Here is a 17,313-nt window from a genome sequence, read left to right as displayed (position 1 = left end):
ACAGCCTCACGGCTCGCAGATTGGCGAGGTTCAGCAATGTTCTTCATAGTATAGAATATAGGTGAGGTGCACTCGAGGTAACTAAATAAAGAGACCTCACCTCAAGAACGGGCAAAGAATGACAATCCTTTCAGTACGATACATTACATATTGCTCGTTCAACGGACTGCAGCTGGTTTCAATTTGGCCACACTTCTGCTGTGCTGCGCATACCCAGGTGAGTATTAAACTCACAGTCCTCCTCGTACCCCAGCACTGAGACAATTATGTAAACAGACTGCCCAGCCAGCCAGCCAGTCATACTTGACTGCAACTGGCTGCACTTTCAATGCACGTCTGTGGTGCTCTGTGTTTCCAGGTGAGTTTTAAACCCGCACTTCCACCAGGCGTTTCAAAAGTCTACAGCCCAAGCAATGCACTGTGGAGTAAAATATATAGGGATTATCTAAATGACAGACATTAAAAGAAAAAAACTTACCCCTCAAAACTGAGGGCTGGGGGACTGCTAGTCTGATGCACAACCACACAAACTATTGCTCAAATATTCAACCCAAGAACATCATTGCTGCAGGGTTTTGCCAATGAAGACCCGGAGTCCCTGATGAGCCTAACAAGTGGTATAACAACAGACAAGGTATTGGTTCAACCACTGCGCATAGATCACTTATCAATCCTCTCCTTAATATACAATTTTATCAATAGGTATCAGTACTCTTTCAAATTTATCGCAAATGAGAGTTTTCAACAGATTCTTCATGTTCAAATTTAATTTCAATTGGTGATTATTATGCTCCTGCCAACATGTGTTTCGACCTTACAGAACACAGGTCTTCTTCGGGGCCAATGAACACGTTTTAACATTAAAATGATTAATAATAGTGAACATAAAATACACAAAATACAAAATCAACAAAATTTACCAAGCACAATCCAAGTACAGAACAAATGTAAAAAATATTATTCAAAAAGTGATCAGTGTTTGTTGTGAACAATATAAATACCGTACAACAAGCGAATCAGGAAACGTTTTGCATCCAGGGGGTGAGGAGTCATTATCAACCATTTATATGAAAAGAAAGAAAAACAATAATACTACTGTAGTATCTTTACATCAGCTAATACAATACCTCATGAGTATTAACTACCCATTTCACATTTTCTAATAAAAAACCTGTGAGTTCGCATTACATCACCATGTCCAATGTGATTAATGTTATAACTGGGTATAACCTTGTTGATGATACCCTTGGGCATTCCCCATGCTATTATATTGAGACAGGCAAATTCTAGTACAAAGCTATCTCACACCGCCATATGGTCTACAAATGACCCCAAATGCCTTCTGCATTGCTCTCACCTGTGAGCGCTAACAATTCATTGTGCACCAATGCCCTGATGTGTCTTTAAATCATCCCAAGGTGGGGTAATATGTTACCTTTCTCCTGTTTAAATATTCTAACTAAATGATTGAACCATGTCCAGCAGCTTACATATAACCTATAATATAAAATGTTTAACATCATGTACCTGTCATGCACCGGGATGAAGGTGCCTGTGGAACCGCTGGCACACGAGCCGCCATTAATTGTTCCAATACGTTATGACCACAGCATTCCGTGTGGTCTAGTGTTTTCCAACATTGCCACTGCCAGGAGGTACTTCCAGGCTGTCTTCCCGATGGCTGTTGCGTTGCAACCCCATACACTGCTCAGTTGTCTTTGGGTGAGACGCTGTGTTTTACCTGTTTTTCTCCATGACACCCATGGCCTCTGTGTTTCTCTCTTGTTTCCTTTTCTCGCTTTGGTGTGGTCTGCTTTCATTGGTGCACGCTTCCTCTCTTTTATGCTCCGCTCCTCGGCAGCTCAGTCTGCTCCACCTCCTCTGCCTTATCTACTCTCTCGCTCTCCCTGCACTTCAGCACCCCGGCCTCCTGTTCCGGCCGCGACATTCTCCTAGTTCACTTGGTTTCTCATCCTCCCTGGACCTTGCTCTGCCTGTCCCCTCTCCCCATGCTGGGAACACACATTTGATTGCAAACTCCTCACAGCCACCCTCATCTACCTTGGAGTACTTGGTGCTTCTTCGACATTACACTTATTCAGTGTTTTTATTTGCCATCAGGCTTTTTTTCCCCTGTTGGGTTGTCCGGGAAGGAAAGCCCCCAGACCGTTCTATCCCTAGACGATCACGGTGGCTTCCTTTCATGGCAGGCCCTATTTTCACAAAACAAGGATCCCTCTGGAGGAAGGGCAAACATCTGGAAGCCGAGACCTCAGGTGAGGAGGAGGAGGGGAATCAAACGGAGTACACAGAGGAAGAGATCAAATGTGACAGTACCAATCTTCCATTCTTTAAACTTAATAGAATGTCTGAATAAAACATATCATACCTTGCTGGCTGGACTAAGAGATCTAATCTCCTATATTTATTCAGAAAAACAATTATTTCTCCTTAGATTGGAGTTGTGCTACTTAACCTACAAATATTAGATATAGAAGCCCATTAGTATGCTAGATATGACTTGAGATCATTTTAACTTGTTCTAGATAAAATTACCCTTTAATTAATTTCCCATGCTAAGAGTTTAACAGAAGGTTTCAAATTATTTAACAAAGAAATCCAAAGAGCTCCTACTGAGCTACTTAAACTAGGCTCAAAGTTATGTTTCATGAGTCTAGCTCTATTCTTACCTTTATAATGCTTCCAATAGCGTGTTGATGCTGCCTGCAGTGGTCTGCTCCACGCAACAGAGACAGAGCAGACTACCTCCTTAAATAGTCCTTTCCTCAATCGCGCACATGTGTGCTGTGGCTGTGCACACATAAGCTGCACATGCTCACAGGAGAGACAATAGTATATCCTTTTCCCACTTGAGCAATTGTGAAAGAAAGAACACTACTCTCTTGAGCATGCTCATTAATCCTTATTGGAACACTTCTCACTTGAGCATGCTCACTTTAAAGAGCATGCAAAACACTAATCTCCCGCTTGATTTTCATCTGATACTAAATTTGAAACTGTATTTGGCATTTGCCTAACATGTCTTTCCATTCCACAACTCCCTATTCTAATTAATAGAATTCTTCTTTCTGAGTACCTTTAAAATGATTGTTAATCCTTATTGGAACCTTTCCTCTCACATTTGTATTGTGCAAGATTTGGTCTATAATAGGTTCTTTTTTTTTTTTACATATTAAATTTTCCTCAATTGGGTACTACTTCCAGATCTAGCATTCCAGACACGCATTAAATAAGAGGTTATTAAAGCACCTCGTTCACATTCAATTAATGAGTGATATTATTTTACACATCCCCTTTCCCTTAAGAGGAGTGAACTCTCAATACACATTCTTCTCCTAATTAACAATCTCCACACTAGTCCAGTCAGTTAACAAGTAATTCCCTTGGATATGATTGGTACACACTTTCTCATCAGGCAGCCGTGTATCTTCTCAGTTGAATCATGTTTTATCCCACATTGTGCCGATATCCATTACATGTTCTGCCCATAATTTTTGTTTGGGGTAACCTGCAGAACAAGAACACATGGATGCTAGAGACAACAATTATACCATTTGTAACTACTTTTGTGAGCAGCAGTGAGATTTTCCCAACCATTAAAATTAGGATTATAGAAAACCCCCCATTTCATAATCGAATTTCAACCCCATCAAGACTGTTTGATGTTTACAAATCAGTTTAGCTTCCATTTGACGCAATTCCTGCTGCTTATCACCTCCTCTTAAATTATTAGGAACAGTTTTCAGACCCATGATTTGGATCCCAGACTTATTCTCCATTTGGTGCTTACTTTTCCAATGTGTGGCTAGTGGTAGCCTAATATCTTCCCTCTGAATGGTGTTAACATGCTCTCTTATCTAATGGTACTACCAACATATATCAATCCACACACACAAATAATCGCATATACCATGTATTTGGTTTTGCAATTTATAAATTCATTTTTATCTCTTGCTTGATATTGATTTGTAATGCCTTTCTCTCCTGTGCATACTGGCACATTGAACAGTGCCCACATTTGTGAAACCCTTTCACATTATCATGCAACCATGTAGGTTCTTTAGTCAGCGATTTCAAAAACGATGGACATAAATGGTGTTTTAGTTTGGGTGCTCTAGTATAAACAATCTTAGGTACTGTTCCGATATATTCTGTCAGATCACCATAAAGTTTCAGGATTTTCCAATGTTTTCTCAATATATTATAAAGTGTGTTGCTGTTTGCAGAATATTGGGTCACCATTATTGGCTATTTAAAATGATCTTCTCTACATTTAGTTTTCAGTTGTAACATATCTTACCTTTTAAGACCTGGGGCCTCATTACGAGGCAGGCGCTCACGGAATGAAGGGGGCCGGTACAGGACTGGCCCCCTTCATTCCGTCAGGGCCGATTACAAGCTTCCCATCACGGGACCCGGATCGGAAGCCTGGTAAAACCAGGCGTCCTTTCCGGGTCACACGAGGGGAAGAAGGAGGTAACATGCTTTATGATTTTAGATGGTTTTGCATAATAGGTTTTGCATAATATGTGTTTGATATGTGAAACGCTCTTTGTGTGAACTAAAGCACATTAATAAAAAAAGATTTAAAAATACAGACAAGATACACACACATGAATCTTTGCTTCATCATTACTATCAACAACCACTGGTGCTAACTTTTAAAAATGGTCAATTGGCCAGCAGCAAATGTCTTGTGCAAGTGTGTGATGCTATGTGGCGGGCGCAGCGCGGGATGAAAACGAGGCTCCAGCCTTGTGGCCTGATTGCTAGGCAACCGAAGGCCATCTAAGTGGTAAACATCCGCAGGCATGCAGGAACGCCGGCCAGGAGGCGAAGGCCAGAGGAAAAGGCCTTGTTTGCCGTTGTTCGCCGGTGGATGCCGCCAGCCGCCTATTCCGACTCCAAGGACTAAGTCATCGAGCTCCACTACCACTTCCCACCGCTCGCCCAGTTACTACTAGTCTGCAAAAGGTGAGAGCCCCATCTGCTTGTACCCACCCACCTTCTCCCTAACCCCTTGTCACTTGAACCCCTCATGCACATTTCAGCTCGCTTAGCACCACTCACGTGAGCTCCACTACGAACACCTGATCCTGCCACCCCCGACTAACGGATTCTCCTGCCTTCCACGCCACCCATTGAGGACACGATTTTTCGTTAGCATACCGCGCCAACATCTGACTGCTCACGGGCCCCCTCCAGCCATGTCACTTGTGCTTATTGATTAATGACTATTGTTTACATATCATCTGTATAATCTGCTGACACCCGGCCAGCACTGTACATCCTATTAGAGCTAATCCCTCATTGTGCCCCATTGCACTGCCTGTGTACCACCAGAGACTATATCACGGATTGCCCTGATCAGATCACTGCAGCATTGTACTTACAGCCAGTGCTCTCCTGTGCTGCTCCTGCCCAATTGGCACTCTGATCCTGTGTTTACACTGTATTCTAATACTGTAGCTCACAGCCCAGCTCTCAGCCTAACGCTGTCCCATGTGCATCAATGGTATTTAGCCTAGTTTGTGTTTTACCTAGGATTACCGCATTTAGCCCAATGTTGTCCCATGTGCATCAATGGTATTTAGCCTAGTTTGTGTCTTACCTAGGATTACCGCATTTAGCCCAATGTTGTCCCATGTGCATCAATGGTATTTAGCCTAGTCTGTGTCTTACCTAGGATTACCGCGTTTAGCCCAATGTTGTCCCATGTGCATCAATGGTATTTAGCCTAGTGTGTGTCTTACCTAGGATTACCGCATTTAGCCCAATGTTGTCCCATTTGCATCAATGGTATTTAGCCTAGTTTGTGTCTTACCTAGGATTACCGCATTTAGCCCAATGTTGTCCCATGTGCATCAATGGTATTTAGCCTAGTTTGTGTCTTACCTAGGATTACCGCATTTAGCCCAATGTTGTCCCATGTGCCTTAATGATATTTAGCCTAGCTCGTGTCCCGCTTAGGATTATTGTTGTTAGCCTAATGCTCCTGCATGTATGATAATGTTATCTAGACTAAACTGCACCCCTCCTAGGATTATTGCTACCAGCCTACTAGCACTTTACTATTGACTACGGTATCTAGCCTTATTGGTGTAGACAAAGTGAGCCTAGCCTCATCTTACACCACCCCCACATCCTTAGCTATGATAAACTGGATATTGTGCATCATGTTCCCCTTCTGCCTTGTCCCAGCCGACACCCCATGCACTGGCAACCACTTCCTCGCCCTCAGTAATGGGCTCACCAAACTAGCTTGCCCAAGACATCATCCCATCCCCTGTCCTACCCCCTTCCTCCCTACCATACCCCCCTTCCCATCTTCCTCCATTCTCACTCCCAGTCCCAAGGACACCTACGTAACCAGTAAGGAACACCATCCCACCCCGGCCAGCATCAATGATCCACATGTACTCCCCAACCCTTCAATGAATGGTAAAACATACCCTATCCTAGGATATAAGAGAACAACCCGATTAAGAGCACGCACAAGGTTACCACACCACAACACCATTACCAGATCCCAGCCACCCAGATCACCCAAACCTACGGCCCACACAATAAATAATAAACACACTCAGCCTACAGCAACTAAAACTACTCCACCGAGTTGCCCACCAACTAAAAATACTCTTACTAAGGATCCCAACCCTCCCATTAGTCTAAAAAATGCACTCATCAACGCCCGCTCCCTTGGAGCCCACGCCATTGAAATTCATGACCTCATCATCGAACTCGACCTAGACCTGTTAGTAATCACAGAAACCTGGCTACACCAAGCCTCAGGTCCTCTGTTAGCACTGGCCATCCCACCAGATTACACCATTCTCATATCTGATAGAACCACCACTCCAGGAGGCGGTGTTGCAATCATTACTAAAAATACCATCAAACTTAGATCGAGTTCCATTGAAATAATCACAGGGTACGAACTACTGCTCGCCAAACTCACCTTGAATGAAAACACCACAATTAACATAGTGGTCATCTATAGATCCCCTAGCACAAACAGCCACCCAGAAACAGACATCCCACTAATACTGGCGCCCTTCCTTAAACCCAAAGCGAAATGTATCATCATTGGTGACTTGAATCTCGGTTTTAATGACAACCAAGATACCAAAGCCACCACCCTTCTCCTGGCACTAAATGACATGAATTTCTGTCAACACATCAATGTCCCCACCCACACCAAGGGCAGAACCCTTGATTGGATCCTCTCTTTCAACACCAACATCACTTTAGGACCGATTACCCCACTTAGTTGGACAGACCACTACTGCATAGAATTTACTATCACTAGAGACGACCCCTGCACACCCAAGAATATAACTATGGACACCATTGAAAGTAGAAACCCGAAAAAGTTCACAGCTGAGAACTTCGACCCCACTTTGAACAAATTGCTAGATACACACTCAATCCTCAGCAATGACCCAACTACCATCGCTGAGTACTACCACAAATGCCACAAATGCCTCTCCACAGCGATTGACACCATAGCACCTGTCACCTCCAAACTAAGACGCCTCAATAAAAAATCCAACTTCTGGTTCAACGAGGAACTAATCCCCTTAGAAGGAAAAAACGCTCTCTCGAGCATGTCCATAATAAACATCCCTCCCCGGACGCAGCCAAAGCATTCAAAGACGCAAATACCCTCTACAAATCAGCAATCATCACCCACAAAGCAAACGCCTACAATGCTCGCATTAGCAATGCAGCATCAGGCTCTTCTCTATCCTTTGAGAACTTGAAAATCCACTTCCAACCGACACACCCACAAACACAAGTAAAGAATGGTTTACCATCATACAAGACGCTCTTGCCTCCAAAATCACTATGCTGCAAAATAAAATCAACTCCAAAAAACTACTCCTAGCAACCAAAAACTCCCCCTCCCCTAATCCCTGCACCCTTTCCAGTGACAACTCCAACCCCCCCTTTCAATTCACACCAGTCACCCACGACCTCGTACTCGACACAATCTCCAAACTAAAAGCATCCAACTGCAAAGGAGACACTGTCCCGGCCAAATTAGTCAAAGCCTGTGCACCCACCCTGACCCCCCTCATCACTAAATTTGTCAATGCCTCATTCAACTCCAATACAGTTCCGACCTGCATTAAAGAAGCCTGGGTTACCCCGCTCCTAAAAAAAACAAATCTAGACCCCACCATTCCAACTAATTATCGCCCCATAACCACAGTCCCATTTTTACTCAAAATCATCGACAAACTAGCCTACAACCAAATTCAAACCCATTTAGAATCTAATCAGCTCCTCGGCACCAGACAATCAGGTTTCAGGCCTAACCACAGAACTGAAACAGCTCTCTTGGACCTCAAAATCCAGATGGATGCCATCAGAGATTCAGGGAAACTTTGCATTCTTCTGCTGTTGGACCTCTCAGCCGCGTTCGACCTGGTGGACCACAACAAACTCTGTAACTCACTTGCCCGCGAGTTTAACTTCTCCAGGGCAGCCACTGCTTGGGTGAAATCCTTCTTAACCGACCGCACCTCCAGAGTGTCCATAGGCAAAGAAGCAGCCAACCCCATCCCAGTCCCCATAGGAGTACCCCAAGGCTCTTGCCTTTCTCCCACGTTGTACAATGCATATGCCAAGCTCCTGTTCTCAGCACTTGACGAAATGGGTGTCATGTACACAAATTTTGTGGATGACACCCAGATCCTTATACCACTTACAGGCAACTATGACCAGGACACACTAACAATCAATAAAATGTACGTCATCATACAAAACTGGATGGCATTAAACAGCCTATGTCTTAACGATGAGAAGACAGAAGTCCTCATCGTAGGATCTCCAGCCAAAATAGCAACCCTTCAGACAGAATATTCAATCATCAATATCGACGGTACCAATATTCCAGTGTCAAAGCAAGTAAAAACACTTGGCGTGTACATCGATGCCAGCCTGACCATGACAAAACAGATCAATGTACTTTCCTCCTTCACGGCCTACACCTCTAAATTAATTGCGCTCAGCCGACAATTTCTGACCCCAGCAAATTGCCTCACCCTAGCCAGAGCACTGGTCCTATCGAAATTGGATTACTGTAATGTATTACTACTGGGCACCTCCAACACCAACCTAGCCAAAATGCAACTTTTTGCAAAATAAAGTCCTGAGGGCAGCTCTAGGCATAAAAAAAATCAGACCATATATCCAATATTAGGAAAAATGCCCACTGGCTCCCCATCAAAGCCCGAATTATCTTCAAAACATTATGCATCACCCACAAATGCCTTACCAAAAAAGGACCTATCTACCTCAATAACACTCTGCATCCCAAATCCGACATGAGGCTACTTAGATCCAATGACAAACTCCTCCTGGACCCCACCCCCGATTCAAAAACACAAGAGCAGGGGCCAGCAGCTTCATCACTTTAGCCCCTAAACATTGGAACATCCTACCCATCCACATTAAAAAAGCATCTTCCTTCACGATCTTTAAGAAACAGTTAAAAACCTGGTTATTCAACCAATATTAGCACCCAAAGATAGGACCCCGTCCATCTTATAGTGCTGTGAATATTTAGGCTATTGTATAATGTTGTGAATATTCTGTAATTTATATCATGTAATGGAACGAATGTAATGTTTGAATTTTACTAATTGCTAAACTGTCTTATAACCACGCCGTGACACCTGAGGGTCTGGGCGTGTAACAAATAAAAAAATTTTTTTAAAAAAAAATGTGTGTTTTCTATATGTGTTCTGCCTGTGAGATCCAGCCTGGACCTCTGGCAGTGCAGCTCTTCATGTTTTCAATTTGGTGAACAACAGCAATGAGATACCTGTATGGCACTGATGGGTGGGGGTACACTGTGGTAGCCCTTATGTGTGATTCTGGGCACCTGTGTGTTGCCCACAAAGTATGGTATGAGATGGTGGCAGCTAAATACTGACTTGGCAGTGGCTCTGAGTGTCCTCCATTTTTGGGACAGCCAGACCCTGCACTAGAAATGAAGGCATTCCTGAAGAAAGGCAAGATGGCCACTGTACCCTCTTGGTTTCTATTGCCTTTGAACCTTGTTTCTCAATGTTCTGGGAATCCCTGACTCTGTACCTTCCTCCTAACTCGCTGTTTGGTGGAAGAACCATGTATGGCTCTGGCACTGCCTCCTGTCAGACTGACTGGAGCCATCCCATGGGCTGTGTGTTGTGGGTACACCTTTGGGGTAGAACGTGCATGAAAGGAGTCTGAAGTCAGCTCACATTCTGTGTTTAGGTGCCTGGATGTGGTTGTATGACACAATGCCTGAGACAGCCCTGACTGAAAGTGGAGTAAATACAGTGTAGTGTGGTGAAAGACTGGGTGATTACTGCAACCCAAATTCTGTGTTATGGGTGGAGCGAATGGCCTGTGAGCCTGATTGGCTGCATGCCTGCATGAATCTAATGTGAGCCTGATTGGTTGCCTGCCCGCATGAATGTATTCATGAATGATTGGCTTCCGGGACCTTGGCTCAGCCTGAGTGAATGGGGAACTGATGTGTATAACTGGGAACCTCTCACTCACCAATTTCTTCAGAAGCTATGTTCAGTAGCCGAATTCGAAGGAGAAGCAAGAGGAAACTATACCCTGAAAGCCCATCTGAAGGAAAAAATCTGATGCTGCATTTTATTCATGTAATCCCAAAGCTGCAGCATTTTTGCAAGTACTGATCCAAGGGAGGACCTGGATAGAAGCCATCTTCCCGAGCTATGAGAGACTATCGTGCACCTGCTACTCTTCATCAGAAGTATCCTGCAAGCCAGTCCTATGTGCCTGCTATTAAGAAGAAGGGGTCTTCGTGAGTCTAGAAGAGAAGTGCTTGGTCCTGATGAGTTAAAGCAGTTCAGTTGTGTCATCCAGGGTCTGGAGTGTATATGAATGTTGGAAGCCAGATTGCTCTCTTTTTCCCAGAAGAGGGGGTACTCTGGCATAGTGCTGCTTAACACCCAGAGATGTGATAGTTCCACCTGATCAAATAATCCTATAAGGGACATCCCTGACACAGCATCTGACCACTTTTTTCCACTGGAGAAGATTCCAATTTGCTGTATGCAGAGGAAGGTCACTGGTGGGTTTGCCACCATCAAAATCCGAAGAAGATTTCCCAATGGTCCACCCTTGGCGAGTGCCTGTAGTCCAGTGCTCAAGTCCAGGTCACCAGAAGCTATCCAGTGGTCCATGCAGTGGCTGCAGTACTGAAGATCCAAAACACTGTGAGCTGCAAAATCCTGAAACCTGACACTTATTTCTGCCACTGCACTTGTCACCATCAAAATGCATTCAAGGTCCCCAGGGGTCTTGTCTTTTTCAGCCAGTCCTTTTAATGTTCACCTTTCTAGGAATTCTACGACTGGAGTAACAGAGACCACTCTGAAGACTGAAACTGCTGCCTTTCTGAAAGCACTTGGTTCCTCATTTTCTCTAGGACTCGGCATCCCAGTGACTACTTCTTGCAAACGGGGACCACCAACAGGAGACCCATCGAGTAAAGCCAAGAAACTCTGCCATTTTGCCTGCCAACACACTAACGGTACTGTGACGGGGAAGATCATCTTCCAGCCGCAGGAGTCATTCAACGGTCCCCTAATCATCTTGGATCCTGTTCTCCTGCTGCATCACAGGCCATTGGTGTGGAAGAACCTGTAGAAAGAAAGCAGAGCAACATTGAACATTGGTGGACTGGGCTGTAAAAGACAATGGGCCTCATTACGACCCTGGCGGTAAGTGAAAAACGATGGCGGTAAATGGTTACCGCCATCGTTTTCCGCCAGGTCCGATCATGACTCCTGACCGTAAACTACGATGCCAATAGCGGCATCGTAGTTAACGCTGCCGCAAACTGCGCTAAGGGTGCGCGCACGCGACCGCCCACACCGTACTTAGCGCCATGGCGGAAAGGTACACAAATGCCGACCCAAGCGGACATGCACCTAACGCCATCACCGAGGCCGCTAAGTACCTTACCGCCATGGTGCAAATAACGCCATCGCGAACCAACCGTAAAGGGCCAATTCAAGTGAATGCAGCTGCCACAGGTGCACAGAAACAGCACAGGTGAAGGCAATACAGACTCAGGGGAGTACAAAAAGAGCACACCCCACCCCTACCTACACCCAGTCACACTCCACAATGATGGCAATACGACTTGCAATGTTGGGGCTGGAGGACCTGATAGCAATGCATGTGCTACTACAACAGCAACAACAACAACAACAGGCAGCACAGAGGAGACGCAGGAGGAGAAGGAGGGCAAGGCAGGCCCAGCAAGCCCCACCAGCACAGCCAGTGCTACCACGCAGGCAGCCCCCAATCCCACGCATCAGAGCCAATCCAAACAACCTCACTGCTGAGCAGATCCACACCCTGTACCGTTTGGACCGGGACACCATCACCGCCATCGTAGACATGACACACGACGACATCGTCAGCATGATAGAAAGTCCAACCGCCACCCCCCCCCCTACTGAAGGTAGTGGCTGTACTCCACTTCCTTGCCACAGGCACCTACCAGCACACAGTGGGGCACCTGCATGGCATTTCACAACCATTATTCTCACGAACACTCATCCAAGTGCTCGATGCCCTCCTCAAGCACACAGACGACCACATCTCATTACCACGGACTGCCCAGGAGATTGCAAACACCAAAGTGGGTTTCCATGCACTAGCCAGCATACCCGGTTGCATTGGTGCCATCGACTGCACCCATGTGGAATTGGTGGTTCCACGTGCCATGGAGGTACCGTACCGCAACCGGAAACAGTTCCACTCTATCAACGTGCAAATGGTCTGTGACTCCAACAAGATCATCACACATTGTTGTGCCCGATTCCCCGGATCAACCCATGATTCAATGGTCCTGAGGAACTCCACAATACCAAGCTACATGGAGCGACATGCAGGCCCAAGATCCTGGCCACTCGGTGAGTGCAATGTCATGGAAGTGGGCATGGGAATGACGTACCAGTGCATACTCCACCTGGCAGAAAGGGGGGGGGGGAGATGCATACTCCACCTGGCAGAAAGGGGGGGGGGGAAGATGCATACTCCACCTGGCAGAAAGGGGGGGGGAAGATGCATACTCCACCTGGCAGAAAGGGGGGGGGGGGGAGATGCATACTCCACCTGGCAGAAAGGGGGGGGGAAGATGCATACTCCACCTGGCAGAAAGGGGGGGGGCAAGATGCATACTCCACCTGGCTGTGAGTAACACAGAGAACGGATACAGAGGAAGGGCACTCACAATGCACAAAACCCCTCTGCATACATAGGGTGATGGCATGCAAAACAGGCCATGGCAGCAATGAGCATATACTGGTTGCATAGTGTGAATCAATTAGTGCATGTAGAAGTGAGCCAAGGTAACAGTTCCATGCCAGCCATGGTGGAACATCATGTTCCTGATCAGACAACATGACTGACACATACATTCTCGCCTACATACAGGTGATGCAGCCTATCCCCTGAAGAGGTGGCTCCTCACGCCAGTCCGGAACCCGCAGAACCAGCACGAGGAGGACTTCAACCGTGCACATACACGTACTCGTGTGGTCATAGAGCAGACATTCGGCCTCCTGAAGGCACGGTTCCGAAGCCTCAGCAGGTCTGGTGGGGCACTCCTGTATGGCCATGAGAAGGTGGCAAAGATCGTCATGGCATGTGTCATGCTGCACAATATGTGCGTCAGACGGAATGTGCCCCTGCCCCCTGACGCAGAACTGCAACCACCTGACGATGAGGATGAGGAGGGTGCAGATGGGGCGCCACCACATGGAGGAGGCGATGCACAGGATGGGCGTGCCATGCGCCAAAGTATCATCGACCACTGCTTCTAGCACACACGGCTGGTGTTTATCGCATGGAGACTGCACTTGGGGCACTGTGTGTCTCTGGGACATGCACACTGTGGACTGTACACCAATAAAGCACACATACGCAATGAAAATGTCCACACATTTCTTTTTTTGAAAGAAAAAAGTGTATTGGAACTATGAACTGTCGTGTCACACCCCCTCCCACCTCCCCCCTGCACACCCCAACACACCCCCTCCCACCTCCCACCTCCCCCCTGCACACCCCAACACACCCCCTCCCACCTCCCACCTCCCCCCTGCACACCCCAACACACCCCCTCCCACCTCCCACCTCCCCCCTGCACACCCCAACACACCCCATGTAGCTGTCAACAGATGCCTGTGACCGTGTCCACAGGCCGTCACAAGCCCCCTCTCCCGGCACCCGGGGCACCCCTGGCTGTGGAGCGCAGGTTGCGTCCAGAACGGCGCACAGGGCTGCTCTGCGCAGAACTGGCAGTGGAGGATGTCCCTGGCTGCCCCTGTGCATGCAGCTCCTGTCGTGTGTGGGTGAGGTCAGTGACCGCACGACGCAAGCCCGCAAGTTCGGCACAGATGTCCCTGGACATGGCCTGCATGGCATCCCTCAGGGTGGCAGTGCTCTGCGCCACTTCCGCCCTTAGTGTCTCCGTGGCCTGTTCAATGCTGAACCTAGCCACCACACATTCCGCGGCATGCTCATCCAGCATTGCGGACAGTTGATGCTGCCGCTGAGTGATGTCCTCGAGGGACGGCTGGCCGTGCTGGCCCATGGCCAGTGCAGGTGGAGTGATGGAGGGGCTGGTCCCCTCCTGTGGAGTGTGGACAGGGCATGGGGTGGAAGGCCACTCCTCTGCCTCAGTGTGCCCCTGTGTGTCGCCCTCATGGGGGCTGGCGTCTGAGAAACAGGGGGAATGTAGTTGGTCAGTGGGGCTTCTGACCTCCTGCTCCATGTCCGAGTCAGAACATGCAGCTGTTGCAGCTGTCTCCCCGATGTTGCTGCTGGCCGCTGACCCCCTGCCTTCTGTGGCAGGCAATGTCGGTGGAGGTGGAGCAGCTGCTGCTGGCCTGCTGCCAACAGGGGTGCTTGCCGGTGGGACCTCCGGTATGCCTGCAGTGGGACCTGCTTGTCGTGGGGTCTGCCTCACTGCAGCTGAGGTTGAGGGTGCAGGGAGGTTGTCGTTGGACTTCGCTCTCTTCGGCGCAGGGGTGTCCTGGTCCTCTGGGTGTGATTCTGTGCCTGTGGTGGAGCAAAGGTGGGAGGGCGTTATTGATGGGTCTACGGACTTCTGAATGACAATGGTTGACATTATTTTGGCCAGTGGATGAGGCAGATTTCAGGCAGTGCCATGCAGGTTGTCTCCTTTTGGTGTGGTATGTGGATGCAGGTATGCGGGTGCCAGCAGTGTATGCAGGGTGGTGCTCGCATGTGGCTATGGGCAGTATTGATTTGTGTTGCATTTACACTCTAGGGCAACCTTGTGCTACACATGATTGGACTGCTGTGACTATGGCATGTCTTGTATGAGGCACCTACCTTCATCGCCTGATGTCGGGGCTCCCCTTTCCATCCCTCCAACGCCTTCGATGGATTCCATGCCGATGGTGGTAGCACAGATCTCCTCCCACGGTTGGAGTTTCAGGGGGGATTCCGACCCTCCACCGGTTCCCTGGGCAAGGTTGCGGTTTGCCGAGATGACGGCTCTGACCCGTATGCGCAGGTCATCCCAGCGCTTCCGGCACTGCTGTGGGGTGCGGGGTACGGTCCCCACCGCGCTGACGCGCTCAGCCACCAGGGCCCAGATGGCCTTCTTCTTCCCGATTGCTGTCCTGGTCATTTCAGGGGAGAATACAACACCTGCGTTGTCCTGCAGGGTCTCCGCTAGCATGCAGAGTTCCTCCCGGCTGAATCGCTCCTGGCGCTGGCGGTCACATGCCTTTTTCACGGATTTTGGCATTTTCTGGAACTTGGATGGGTGGGTGTTTGGTTGGGACAGGTGTCAGGGTTGGGTCTGGTGTTGTTTGGTAGGATGGCGATGGATTGTGTTTTTAAAGATGGCCGACGGGCTGCTTCCTGTTCCGGCGCGATGACGCTATTTCCGGTTTGGCCTTTTACGGCCGCCGCTAATTACGGTGGCCGTAAATTACGGTGGCTGTAAATTACGGTGGCCGCTACTTACGCTGGCGGAAGGGCACCTTGCTCGCTTAGCGATGACGGTAGGGGCCTTTTCCGCCATGGCGTTAATTGCATTACCGCCATGGCGTAATGCTCGTGCGCGATGGGTCGTGATGTGGCGCTCTTTACGCCATCGTCCCACGGCGTAAACGCTCATTACGCCATGGCGGTAATGACGGGCGATTACCGCCAGGGTCGTAATGAGGCCCAATATAAGGTACTCCCTACATTTTATATTACAGGTTGCCCAGGTCGGGGGATCCTCACACAGTATTAGTATTTGAGTCTCATGAAAGTATACTGCATATGTTCTGAAACTAACCTGCCTTTCTTCCTTGATCTATGAAAGTACATCTTACTTAAGAATTCACATGCTGTTTAAATAATGTCCTCAGCTGGCGCATAATCACTGAATGTAAGTCTACTGTGGTACCACATAGAGTATATATCATATTGCCATTATTTGAATAGAACTGCCTGAGCACAGCGTGTTATTATTTATAAGTAACCATATTTTATTTAAAGAATCTGTGTTATCACCTCACATAATGTGTGGACATTTCTTTGTGGGAGCTTGGGGACTCACTGAACTTAAGCACCAGCCTGCATCAATTCTTGAGAGCTTAAGCCTTGGTTGCTCGTCCAAACTACCATACAGAAAACCTTGGCCAGGGTGCTCTGTGCCTCTGTCCCAACCATATGGAGGGCAGAAGTACAGATACCCCCTCCAGTCTTTAAAACGTTTTTGAGACCAAACATTGTAGATGCCTGCTTCTGGCTCTGATTTGTTCATGGGTTTATTAACCTACATTAAATATCCTTTGAGTTGTACCCACACCATGTAAATTGGCATTAAATCCAACAACTCAGGCATAGTTTGAATCCCAGAAATACCATGACTTTTAATATATCCTACAAAAGAGGTATGTTCAGAATCCTTGCACTGCATAATTATGTATTATTGTGGAGTACAGATAGTACCTTTGCACATGAGGGAGTATCAACCCAGAGGTAATGTAATGCATGATGAAGGCTATGTCCATTGTGCCCTCAAAGCCGAATATGGCACAGTGGCCATTCTCGGGGATGCCTCCTGCGAAGAAGGGAGCATCTTTAGGAACAGGAGCAGGGTTATCCTTAGGTGACCATGTTGTCCTTGGGCCACTGCCAGCTCCACAGTGTAGTACCCCAGTTCCCAAGTCCATCCTTAGCATTGTTTGTTTGTCCAGCCGTTTTGTTTCTTTGCTTCGT

The sequence above is a fragment of the Ambystoma mexicanum genome, chromosome 5q, assembly GCF_040938575.1.
Source record: "Ambystoma mexicanum isolate Mex_15411 chromosome 5q, UKY_AmexF1_1, whole genome shotgun sequence".
NCBI classification, from domain to species: Eukaryota; Metazoa; Chordata; class Amphibia; order Caudata; family Ambystomatidae; genus Ambystoma; species Ambystoma mexicanum.
This window is presented reverse-complemented; position numbering follows the sequence as displayed.